Here is a 10,051-nt window from a genome sequence, read left to right on the forward strand (position 1 = left end):
CGGTTACGGCCCGCGCTCCGCGCTTGTTAGGCGGCCGCCCGGACCCAGATGGCCCCTCCGACTTCCAGAATAAATTGACCTGAATGACATGGGCCCACAAACAGTATGATGTGTATTATCCTTGTCAATAAAAATGTCCTCATGAATTATGGTCTTTGTATATAATGTACGGCACTTCTTTCTTCCGGGCCAGGAGGAAAAAAAGAGAGAGGGGACCCTCCTCTGGGAGCAAGTTTTCCTTTTCTTGTGCCTCTCTTTTTTGTCATTCAGGGGAAATCGTAGGAGGCAGAAAAGTCGTTTTGACCGCTTTGTTGCTGCAAACACTCATATTTGGCACACAGCTTGACGGAGGTGTCTTTTGTTTGCACGCTGGAGGAAAAAGGGTGGGGGTGGATGGGTCGGGGGGGTTGGCGAAAAGTACTTTCTGTAATTTTTCAAAAGCGCTTGGAGCCAGCGCATGGTCCAGAGGCGGGACAGCAGCGACACGGACGTGGAAGCAGCGCGGGAGGAGCACGTGGGGACTCAGGGCGGAGCGGCGTCTCCGGGTTATACGATGACCCAAAGGCCTTGGAAGGGTCTGATGAGTTCTTTACCGAGAATCGATGAAGAATGTCTGCGGCGCTGTGTTCTCCAAAGTGACGTGCAGCTCATTAACAGATTACAGCGTGAGATTTGTCCACTGACCTACTTACGTTACACACACACACACACACACACACACAGTCTGAAAGCGCTTGTCCCAGGCAGGGTCGCGGTGAGCCAGAGCCTAACCTGGCAACACAGGGCGCAGGGCTAGAGGGAGTAGGGACACACCCAGGATGGGACGCCAGTCTGTCACAAGGCACCCCAAGCAGGACTCAAACCCCAGACCCGCCAGAGAGCGGGACCTGGCCAAACCCACTGTGCCACCGCGTCCCCCTACTACTTACATTAATTTACCAGTTTATACGGCAGGGTAATTATTACTGTATCCAATGGCTAAGTACCTTGATCAAGGACACTACAGTAGGAGAGAGAACTGAACCAGGTTCTTCTACCATATGGTGATGGCTCTAACCACTACATCACCTGGTGCCCCATAAATATAACTATCGGACACAGTCAGTCCCTAAAAGAGACCAGTACTCTTTGCGTGCATGCATGTGTATGTGTGTGTTTGTGTGTGTGTGTGTGTCTGTGTGTAGGTAAGCTGCACAAGTTTTGAGAAAGAAACCATAACCAAAACGCTCTGGCTGGTTTGAAGCAGCGTTTCCTTACACACCGAGGAGACCTCCGCCACGTTTGCTGACTAGCAGAGCTGGCACCTGTCCATGACTCGTGGGAGCGCCTTGAGTGAGAGCAAACACGGGACAGGTGCGCGTTCAACAAAACTCCGAGTTGTGAGTACAAGCCGTGTTTGACCTCCGTTTGGGGCTTACGTAATTCAGAGTTCTATCTGCGTGGGTGAAATGGCCACTTCGGATGCCGGTGGGTTGGAGATGCGGCTTGAAGCACGGGGTCTGTGTTGGGAAATGAAGGCGGAGGAGAGGCCGTAACGCGCTGTTAATGAGCCGCTGCGCGTACATGCGCCGCAACGTGTCCCGTTGTCTGCAGTAATAGAGCATCCCTCCCTTTGATACGCGCTCTTTCGGGAGCCACCTGCTGAAGGTTTTTGTATTGGCTGTGACTAAGTTTAAGGCCTGTCCTGTCACATTGTCCCCAAAGAGCGCAGACACACTCCCACACTTGGCCCTTGAACCCGCAGGCCGGACTCTCGGGGCCTTGACGTCAGAACAGCGGGAAGGGCCTGGCTCGGCTCATGGGTGGACCGCAAGGTCGCGGTCCTTCCAGGACCCTCCGGGACCCAGGCCACCCTGAGTTCAAGTGGACTTTCTGTGAGTGACCCAGAGAACTGCTTGGACGGAGCGCACAAAGGGTGGGGGGGCACGTCATGTTGTGTGGTGGCTTCTCTCTCTTTCACTCTCATATGCTCCTCTCACTTTCTCTCGCTGCCTTCTTTCTCCCCCTTTTTTGTTGCAGGACAGAATTCGGCCACAAAGGAAGTCAAGCTGGTGGAGGACAAAACCAACATATCAAAGGTCTGAGGATCTGGCCTATTGTTCTGTTGAAAATGTTCCTCCACTAAATGGCCAACCACAGTTCCAGTTCCCAGAAATCAAAAGTCTCTACCTTATGAAAGCCAATCCAGGATATCAAGAACCTTATGAACATCTAGCTTTTTGGATATGGAGATACAGAGAAGTGTTTGTGACACATACTGAGTCAAGGATGCTGTGTTCCTCTTAAAGTGAATTGACTGACTGACTGACTGACTGACTGACTGACTGATTGATTGATTAATTGATTGATTGGTGGGTTGGTTGATTGGTTGGTTGAGTTTAACTGAGAAAAATGAGTACCAGATGTTACCAAAAAGAGGTGTAGTAAAAGTCCATAAATGTTTGTGTTTTCAGTGTTGTACATATACTTTGTCCTTGTATTTTGCTTTAATCCCACTGTAGAAATTGTAGGGTCATTGTAAACTCCCTCAAGACAGGAACCGGTGGGCAATCTTATCTCACACACACACACAAATACAAATACAAATACCAATACCAATCAACACTCTGAACGGACGGGTTTTTCTCTTGTTAATTCTGCAGTTAATGTCAGCTCTTGTTGACCACATATACAGAGGGCTTCCGAAAAGTTCTGTCTTCCACTTGTGTCCTTAGTGCTGAATGGGGTCTGCCAATTGTCACTGTGATTGAGCCGATCCATCTTGTTGATGCTTGCCCTCCTCTTTTTCCTCCAAGTTTTACAACCATCAGCATCTTTTTGAGAGAATCCAGTCTTTTTGTGATGTGCCTGAAATATGACAACCTCAGAGTCTCATTATTTGTGCTTTCAATGAGAGTTCCTGTGTGATTTGATCTGAGATCCATATGTTTGTTTTCCTGACCCTCCAGGGTGTCCTTAAAAGTATCGCAACTCCACAATTCAAAGGAGTCCATGTTTCTCCTGTCCCACTTCTTCAATTTCCATCATAAAAATTCTTCATCAGAATAGTCAGATGTTCAGGTTCATATCATTTAAAGACAGTAACATTTATGTAGATGATTTTTTTAATGCTTCAAACTCCAGGTGCACCAGTTTCCTTCTCCAGTTCAACAACGTGAGAACTTGTGAATCTGAATTGCCTGTAATGTATGTTAGTGTGTGTGATTGCCATGTGATGGACTGGTGTCCTGTCCAGGGTGTACCTAGCCTCACACCCTATGATTCTGGGCACCGTCAATGAGCCTGGACCACGCCCACCATGAGTCCACAAGGTCAAAACAGAGGATCCCAACACGGAAGCAGATGGTAGCGTGAGCAATCAGCACAGAGCCCCTGGTTAAAGACTCTAATAGAGACCTTCATGGAGAAAGGCATGATGCGTCAGAGCAGGAGCAATTCGCACCCACTATTCCCCCTTGGCCTTTGTGTCTTCTGCGCCCTTTGTGCTCTGGCCGACAAACTCAGTGCAGAGTTCTCAACGTGCTATTTATGTATTAAAATGTAACAAAAAATTCAACTTTTTTCCACATTATTTTTGTGACTTTGATCAATGAAGCAGAAAATGAGTTTCCATAGTGTCCATAGTGGGGATTGTCCTTGGGGGGCGTGCCTTCAGAGACCATACATAGGATGTCAGAGTGGCAAGTGTGAAAGCTTGCCGAGTGAAAAGGCTGGCCTTGAATCGTGTGTGTGTATGTGTTAGAGAGAGATAGAGAGAGAGAGAGAGAGATAGAGAGAGAGAGCAAGAGAGAGAGAGAGAGAGAGAGAGAAAATAACCCCAGAAGTGACTAGACTAGATGAGCTAAAACCACCTTCTACACCTCTGATATGAGCTGACTGTAATATGGGATCTGTACCTATTTGGGATAGTGGGATGGGTTCTCTACCAGGATGTGCACTGAGTTCTGTACATCTGTGTCAGAAGGTTCCTGTCCCTGTGTGTGGGTTAGGGTTCTTTAACACTTTATTTCTGCCGAAAAGATGTTTTAATTGAAGTGTTAATGTATAATCCATTCAGATATAACAAAATGAATAAATAGCAGAACACAGTTTACATAATTTAAATTTTGCAAGTGTAATTTTAGAAAAATGCAATAGCACTCTAAAACTTCAAACTCACACCATGCATTTTTTGCATTTGTTTACTGTTTATTTTTCATCTACAATATTACAGTTAAACATGGTTTTCCAAAGTCATAAGAACAGCAAGACATGTTCGGATGTTCAAGTGGAGGTCCTCAAAGAAAGGTTATAATACTGGAACAGAAGTTGCATGTTATAAATGCTTTGAAAAACATAAAAGTTCTAAATGTCACAAACTGCACATTATTTAATCATTTTTTCTATGTTATCATTTATTTGCAATATATTCTGTTTTTGGTTGGTTGTGCACCACCACCTTATTTTATTCTGGGTGCGCTATGGGCTTTTACGAGCTGTTGATTATTGTATTTTATGTGCTCTGCGCCATCCCCATTTTTCTCATTGAAACTTTCATTATGCTAATTACCAGAATTTTGTCCTGCAACTCTAGGTGTTCATCAGTAATATTGCTTTCAATATTGTGACTGTATCTCACTTTCTTCTTTAACTTTAATTTATTTAAAGTATCCATAGTGGGTTGGTTCTTACATCTGGTTCTGAGGTTCTGTCATTATCTGGGAGGTTACACTGTAAATGTGACTTAGAGACATTTTACAGGCCTTTTACAGACATTTTACTCCATATACAGAACAGCTTTCTGATGATAATGAAGGGTCTATCTGATAATGAAGGAGATGTAACGGTGGCACGGGCAGCACGGTGGCAAAGTGAGTAGCGCTACTGTCTTACAGGGCCTGTGTAGTGCAAGAGGATGTGGGTTTGATCCCTGCTCAGTCTGTGTGGAGTTTGCATGTTCTCCTTGTGTCTGCATGGGTTTCCTCCCACAGTCCAAAGATATGCTGTTCAGGTTCACCCCTAGTGTGTGAGTGACAGAGACAGTGTGTTCTACTGATGAGTGACCCAATGTAAGCAGTGTATCTAGCAGTGTAAGTCACCATGGTGAATGAGGTGTGTGGGCTGATAACACTACATAGAGTTCATTAGAAGTCACTTTGGAGAAAAGTGTCTGCTAAACAAATAAATGTAGAGCATGAAAGAGGAAGAGACAGAGGTCACACATGTGTATGTGTGTACTTGTATGGACTGCTGCAGGACTGCTTGCTCGGGATGATTAAGCGGTCTCGGTGTGCCGGACAGGAAGACATTAGCATCTTGCAGTGGTGATAAGAGGGCTGGTGCACACGCTGAGGCCATGCCATATTGATCACGGTTGTGGGAGTTGGTTAAAACACAACCAGGACTTCAGGACTCAATGAGACACCTTCGTCAGAAGGAGAGATTTGAACTGGATGCAGCACACTTCTTTCCTCACAGACTAAGGGACAACCGTGAACCCCATCCAAGTATCCCTTGGAGACCAGGCTGTCACCAGGCTCCAAAAATATCTCATGTATTTGACATTTGATCTGCTAAAAAACATCAATAAAACTCAAGCACCTAATCTCCGCTCTGATAATCTCGCCTCCTTTTATTATTATGATTAATCTACTGATACTCTTGTGTCTTTGCTTGGCGACACTCCCTGGCCACTCACTCTGTCAACAGTGCGGCCGCATGGAGTGAGAAACCGCTCCGACGAAGCGAGCGATTGCCCGCAGCTGACACAACACAGCAAGAAGCTGCGGCAGCCGGACCACCAGAGAGGTGAAAGTCCACTCGACGAATCTGATGTTGGTTGGCACTCTGCCCGCGGTCCGACCAGCCTGAGTAAAATGGCCAGCGAGTGCTCAGTCTAAGTGAATGCATTCCTTCAGGCCTTAACTTTACCATGGCCCTAATGTCCAGTCCCTCAAGACCTCCCTGCTTGAATCTTGAGCTCAAAGATGTGTGCACAGCCCCTCCCACCCCATTGGCGCCCTCTGACCTCTTGGGTGAACGGGCTGTCCGAGTTCGACCTTCTCTTCACACCCCTGTGACCGCTGACAAGAGAATGCAGTGAAAGATGTTGGGGTCCCAATTGGACATGGCAGAAGAACAGGCCTTAAGCAAACTGCAAAGCCCTTCTTCAGAAAAGCCATTGTGGAGGGTGACTTTGCCCAATGCAGGCAAACATAAGGCTCTCTATTTAAAGCATCTTTAAGGGTCCCTCTAAGGGCCTTTGATGTACCGCTGCTGGGCAGCATCACCATGAACCATCAATGGAAAGGTCAATGTTAAATTATGGGAAGGATGTATGGTGAACAAACACAGTAAATATCGCTTTCGGACGTTCATCGTGAGTGCGGCAAATGACAACTTTCAACAAAAGAAACACCTGCAATGAAAGTCAATGAATATTGATCCGAAGGGAACGCATATTGTTGAGTTGTTACATGCTGAGGTGGGACCAGGTGTTTGGACATGAAGGTATGAAGGGGAAAAGTGTTGAAGATGTGAAGGAGTAAGGAAGTAAAGGCATCAGGATGTGCAGGTGAAAAGGAGTGAAGATGTGAAAATATAAAAGTTTGAGCAAGTGAAGGTGTGAAGACATGAATGTGTGAAGATGTGTACATGTCAAGGAGTGAAGGTGTGAGGGAGTGACAGCTTGAAAGAATAAAGGTGTGAAGGTGTGAAATCCTCAGCTGCGAGTTCAGGCACAGGTGGTTCCGTCTGAAGCTCAAAAACTTCTGAACTCTTTGGTGAACTGTGCCATTGTCCCAGAGAAATAATAACTCTAAAGATATTAAAAAGATGTAAATGAGGTCCTGGGATTGAGTGATCAGGTCCTGAAGGTAGCGAGGTCCACATCCATTGATCATCTTGTAGGTCATAACCAGACTGTTGAGCTTGATATGGGAAGCTACAGGAAGCCGATGGAGAGAGATCAAGAGGTGAGACACATGGGAGTGCTTTGACGGGTCAAACATAACTAGTGTTGTACCCTTCTGGATCAGTTGTAAAGAGATGATGCTGGAGGCTGGAAGATGAAACAGTCGGGAGCTGTAGACGTCCAGGTGAGAACTTACCATGGCCTGGACCAGGAATTGTATAGAGTGTGTTGTGTAGAGTGTGTTGTTGCATTTACAGAATCAGAAAACTCTGATATGCCTTCTGGAAGCTGAGTTTCAAATATGTTGGTGTTTCTTCTGAAAACTGACAGATGCTGTAGCTACAGGTTATTGAAGGCTGGAAGCAACAGTAGATAGGAGTGTGTGGCAGGTAGTTACCCTTTTGACTAAAGCCAGTCTGTGTTGAGCAGCACATTACTTTTTGGGCTATGAATACAACTATGAATGTATGAATACAACTGACCATTTTACTTACCAAGATGATTGATGGGCACTTCTTTACATTCCAAAAAAGAACTTCCATTAGTCAATGTAAATTAGCAGAATTTTGTGCACCATTTTGTCCAAATCCCAGACTGCTTTGTGGGGGGGCTCTCACCTCCATCCCTGCTAGCACATGGCTTCCCACCTGGGTGCAATGTGCACAAATACAGCGGCCCACAGCTCCTCGTCCTAAATTTCCATGACACAGACGCACAGAGCAATCTGAGATCAGACATTAACAGGTGCGGGACCTTAAAGCTCTTCACCGCTGCTGTGAATGCTCCCAACCTTATGAATATGCATAAGTATTGGCTTGTGTTGTTTTTAGCCTCCCCCACCCAATTGTGTTTGCGTGGCTAATCTGTCTCAGATCACGGTATTCATGCTGAAGGAGGTGCTGAATAGACAGGAAGTCAATGTTTAATAATACTGAGGTTGAAGATTTTATGTGTGTGTGCCTGCGTGCGTGTGTGTGTTTTGGTAAAAAGTATATGTGTATGTCTGAATATAATACGGATTACTGGGTACCGTTCATTTCTTTTCAAAAAATAGATCATTTACCATGTGAGGTCTATGGTAAGAATATACATGTTGCGTTATTCATGCAACTGCAGCAGAAGAAACTGCAGTATTTCAGTGTGAAATGTTTCTTCTGAAGGGGTGGACACATCTGTGGCACTCCGAGGAGAAAAAAAACAGTGGACTGCAAGCTCAGGAGAACAAGAAATTCTTCAAGAGAAATACATCAGGAAAAAGATACAAGGAAAAACTTCTCAGAAAGACAACTGATGTCCACACAGCAGGAAGGATATGCAGGAATTGATGCTCAGGCTGGTTCCATTCACAAGAAGCAACTAAGAATGTATTTACTTAAATAATGGTACATTTTAATGATGACAAGAGCAATTAACATTTTGCTCTGCAGTAACTGATAGTTATACTGGTTGGATTCAGTAGCACAAACACATAATGCAGGTTTGGATTAGGAGTAAGATGTGACTGTGACAACCTTTGTAATGCATTTTTTGTTTTTCTAGGCAATGGTAATACTGCCTTGCAGATATTAAGTGTATTGAGGTAGCATCTGTCTACGTCTTACTTTGCAATCTGTTATATTTTTTCCTTCAACTGTTTGTGCAACACCTTTCAATGCCACTATTTTCTGGTGTATAAGAAAAGCTTATGATGTCAATTAAAAATTTAAAATGTTAAATAACATTAAAAATTACATTTTCTTTCTCAATATTAATGTCGGGTTTCCCTCTTGAGAATACAGTACAACCACCAGCAGACTTTGTGGATATGCTCAGGATCTAGTATTTATCTGTGTAGCGAATTTATTCTAGAAACTGGGCTACATTTGTCTTAACACTTAATTTTATTTCATTCTCTGGACCCAGTTTTAATTTTTTAGTTCACATTTCCTTTTCTTCTGCTGTTGATTTAAGCACTTTAGGGAATGAATCTGATATAGCAACAGTCTTATGAAGATTTTGTTTTCCATAAACACCCTCAATTGTCTATTTATTTGAGTCAAGGCATATTATTAGTTACTTATAGCAATTAGAAATAACGCATCAGCACACATTATGAGTCAGGATACATATCCTGTATATATACATATATACATGTAAGGATTTTAGGATTAAGCCTCAAAAACGGCAGCGAGAGTAATCCTGGCTGAGCTCTTTTTAATCTCTCTATTTACGAGATATTGGCATTTTGACAATTAGGGGCTTCACTAATGAGCTTAAGGGACAAAACTCGGACAGATATCCGGGGGACTTAATTCCTTCTGTCAATATGGAAGCTCTTAAGCAAAATATCTGAAGCTGACAAATTAATCTGATAGATTACACTGCTGTCCCACTGAAATATTCAAACAATCCAATAATCAATGAACACATCTTTTCCAGGCTCTTTTTTTTTTGTCTGACACTTTTCTCCAAGGCCAGTTCCAACTTTTCGATTTCTACGCTAAGCTACTTTTGATGATTACACACAAATAAAGCTGGGTAATTTTTACTGTCTCAGTTCAGGGTAAGTACCTACTTCCAGGGTACTGTAGCAGGAGCAGTGATTAAAATGAGTACTTTGAGTGGAAGGTGATGGAGCTAACCCCTATGCTACCTACTGCCATCCATATAAGTAATAAATAATGAGTCTGGAAGTTTTTTTTCACTATATTAATGTACATATAAATAATAATTTATTTTAAAAAATTAGGAGATAAATTGAGGCACAGAAGACTGCAGTGAGTACTACATTTTTGTATTAAAGTTAAATTAAGGCTGAGTTAAAGGCCAAAGAAGAAATGTGTGTCGATACCTATCTATTCTGCTTTAAGTGCTTCAGAGTGTTTTTTAATAGGGCACTTTTATCTTGCACCTAACATTTATTTCTTTTTATAGTTAGTTGGATGAATTTAAAGGCCTGGAGAGGTCAGCACGGTCACCTGTTACTACATCAGGTGGTCCACTATGTGCCTTCTAGGTCCAAATTCAACAGAGCACAAGAGACTAAATCTCTTGTGGTCACTATATTATGGGGAATGGTTTGGGTCCCTCGACCTGAAGAGGTGGACAGGGCCCCTAAACTGAGATGTGTCCACATGGCTGACAGACTGTGTCTCAGAGGGGTGCTGCAATAAAAGCCCC

Source organism: Scleropages formosus, chromosome 7, assembly GCF_900964775.1.
Source record: "Scleropages formosus chromosome 7, fSclFor1.1, whole genome shotgun sequence".
NCBI lineage: Eukaryota > Metazoa > Chordata > Actinopteri > Osteoglossiformes > Osteoglossidae > Scleropages > Scleropages formosus.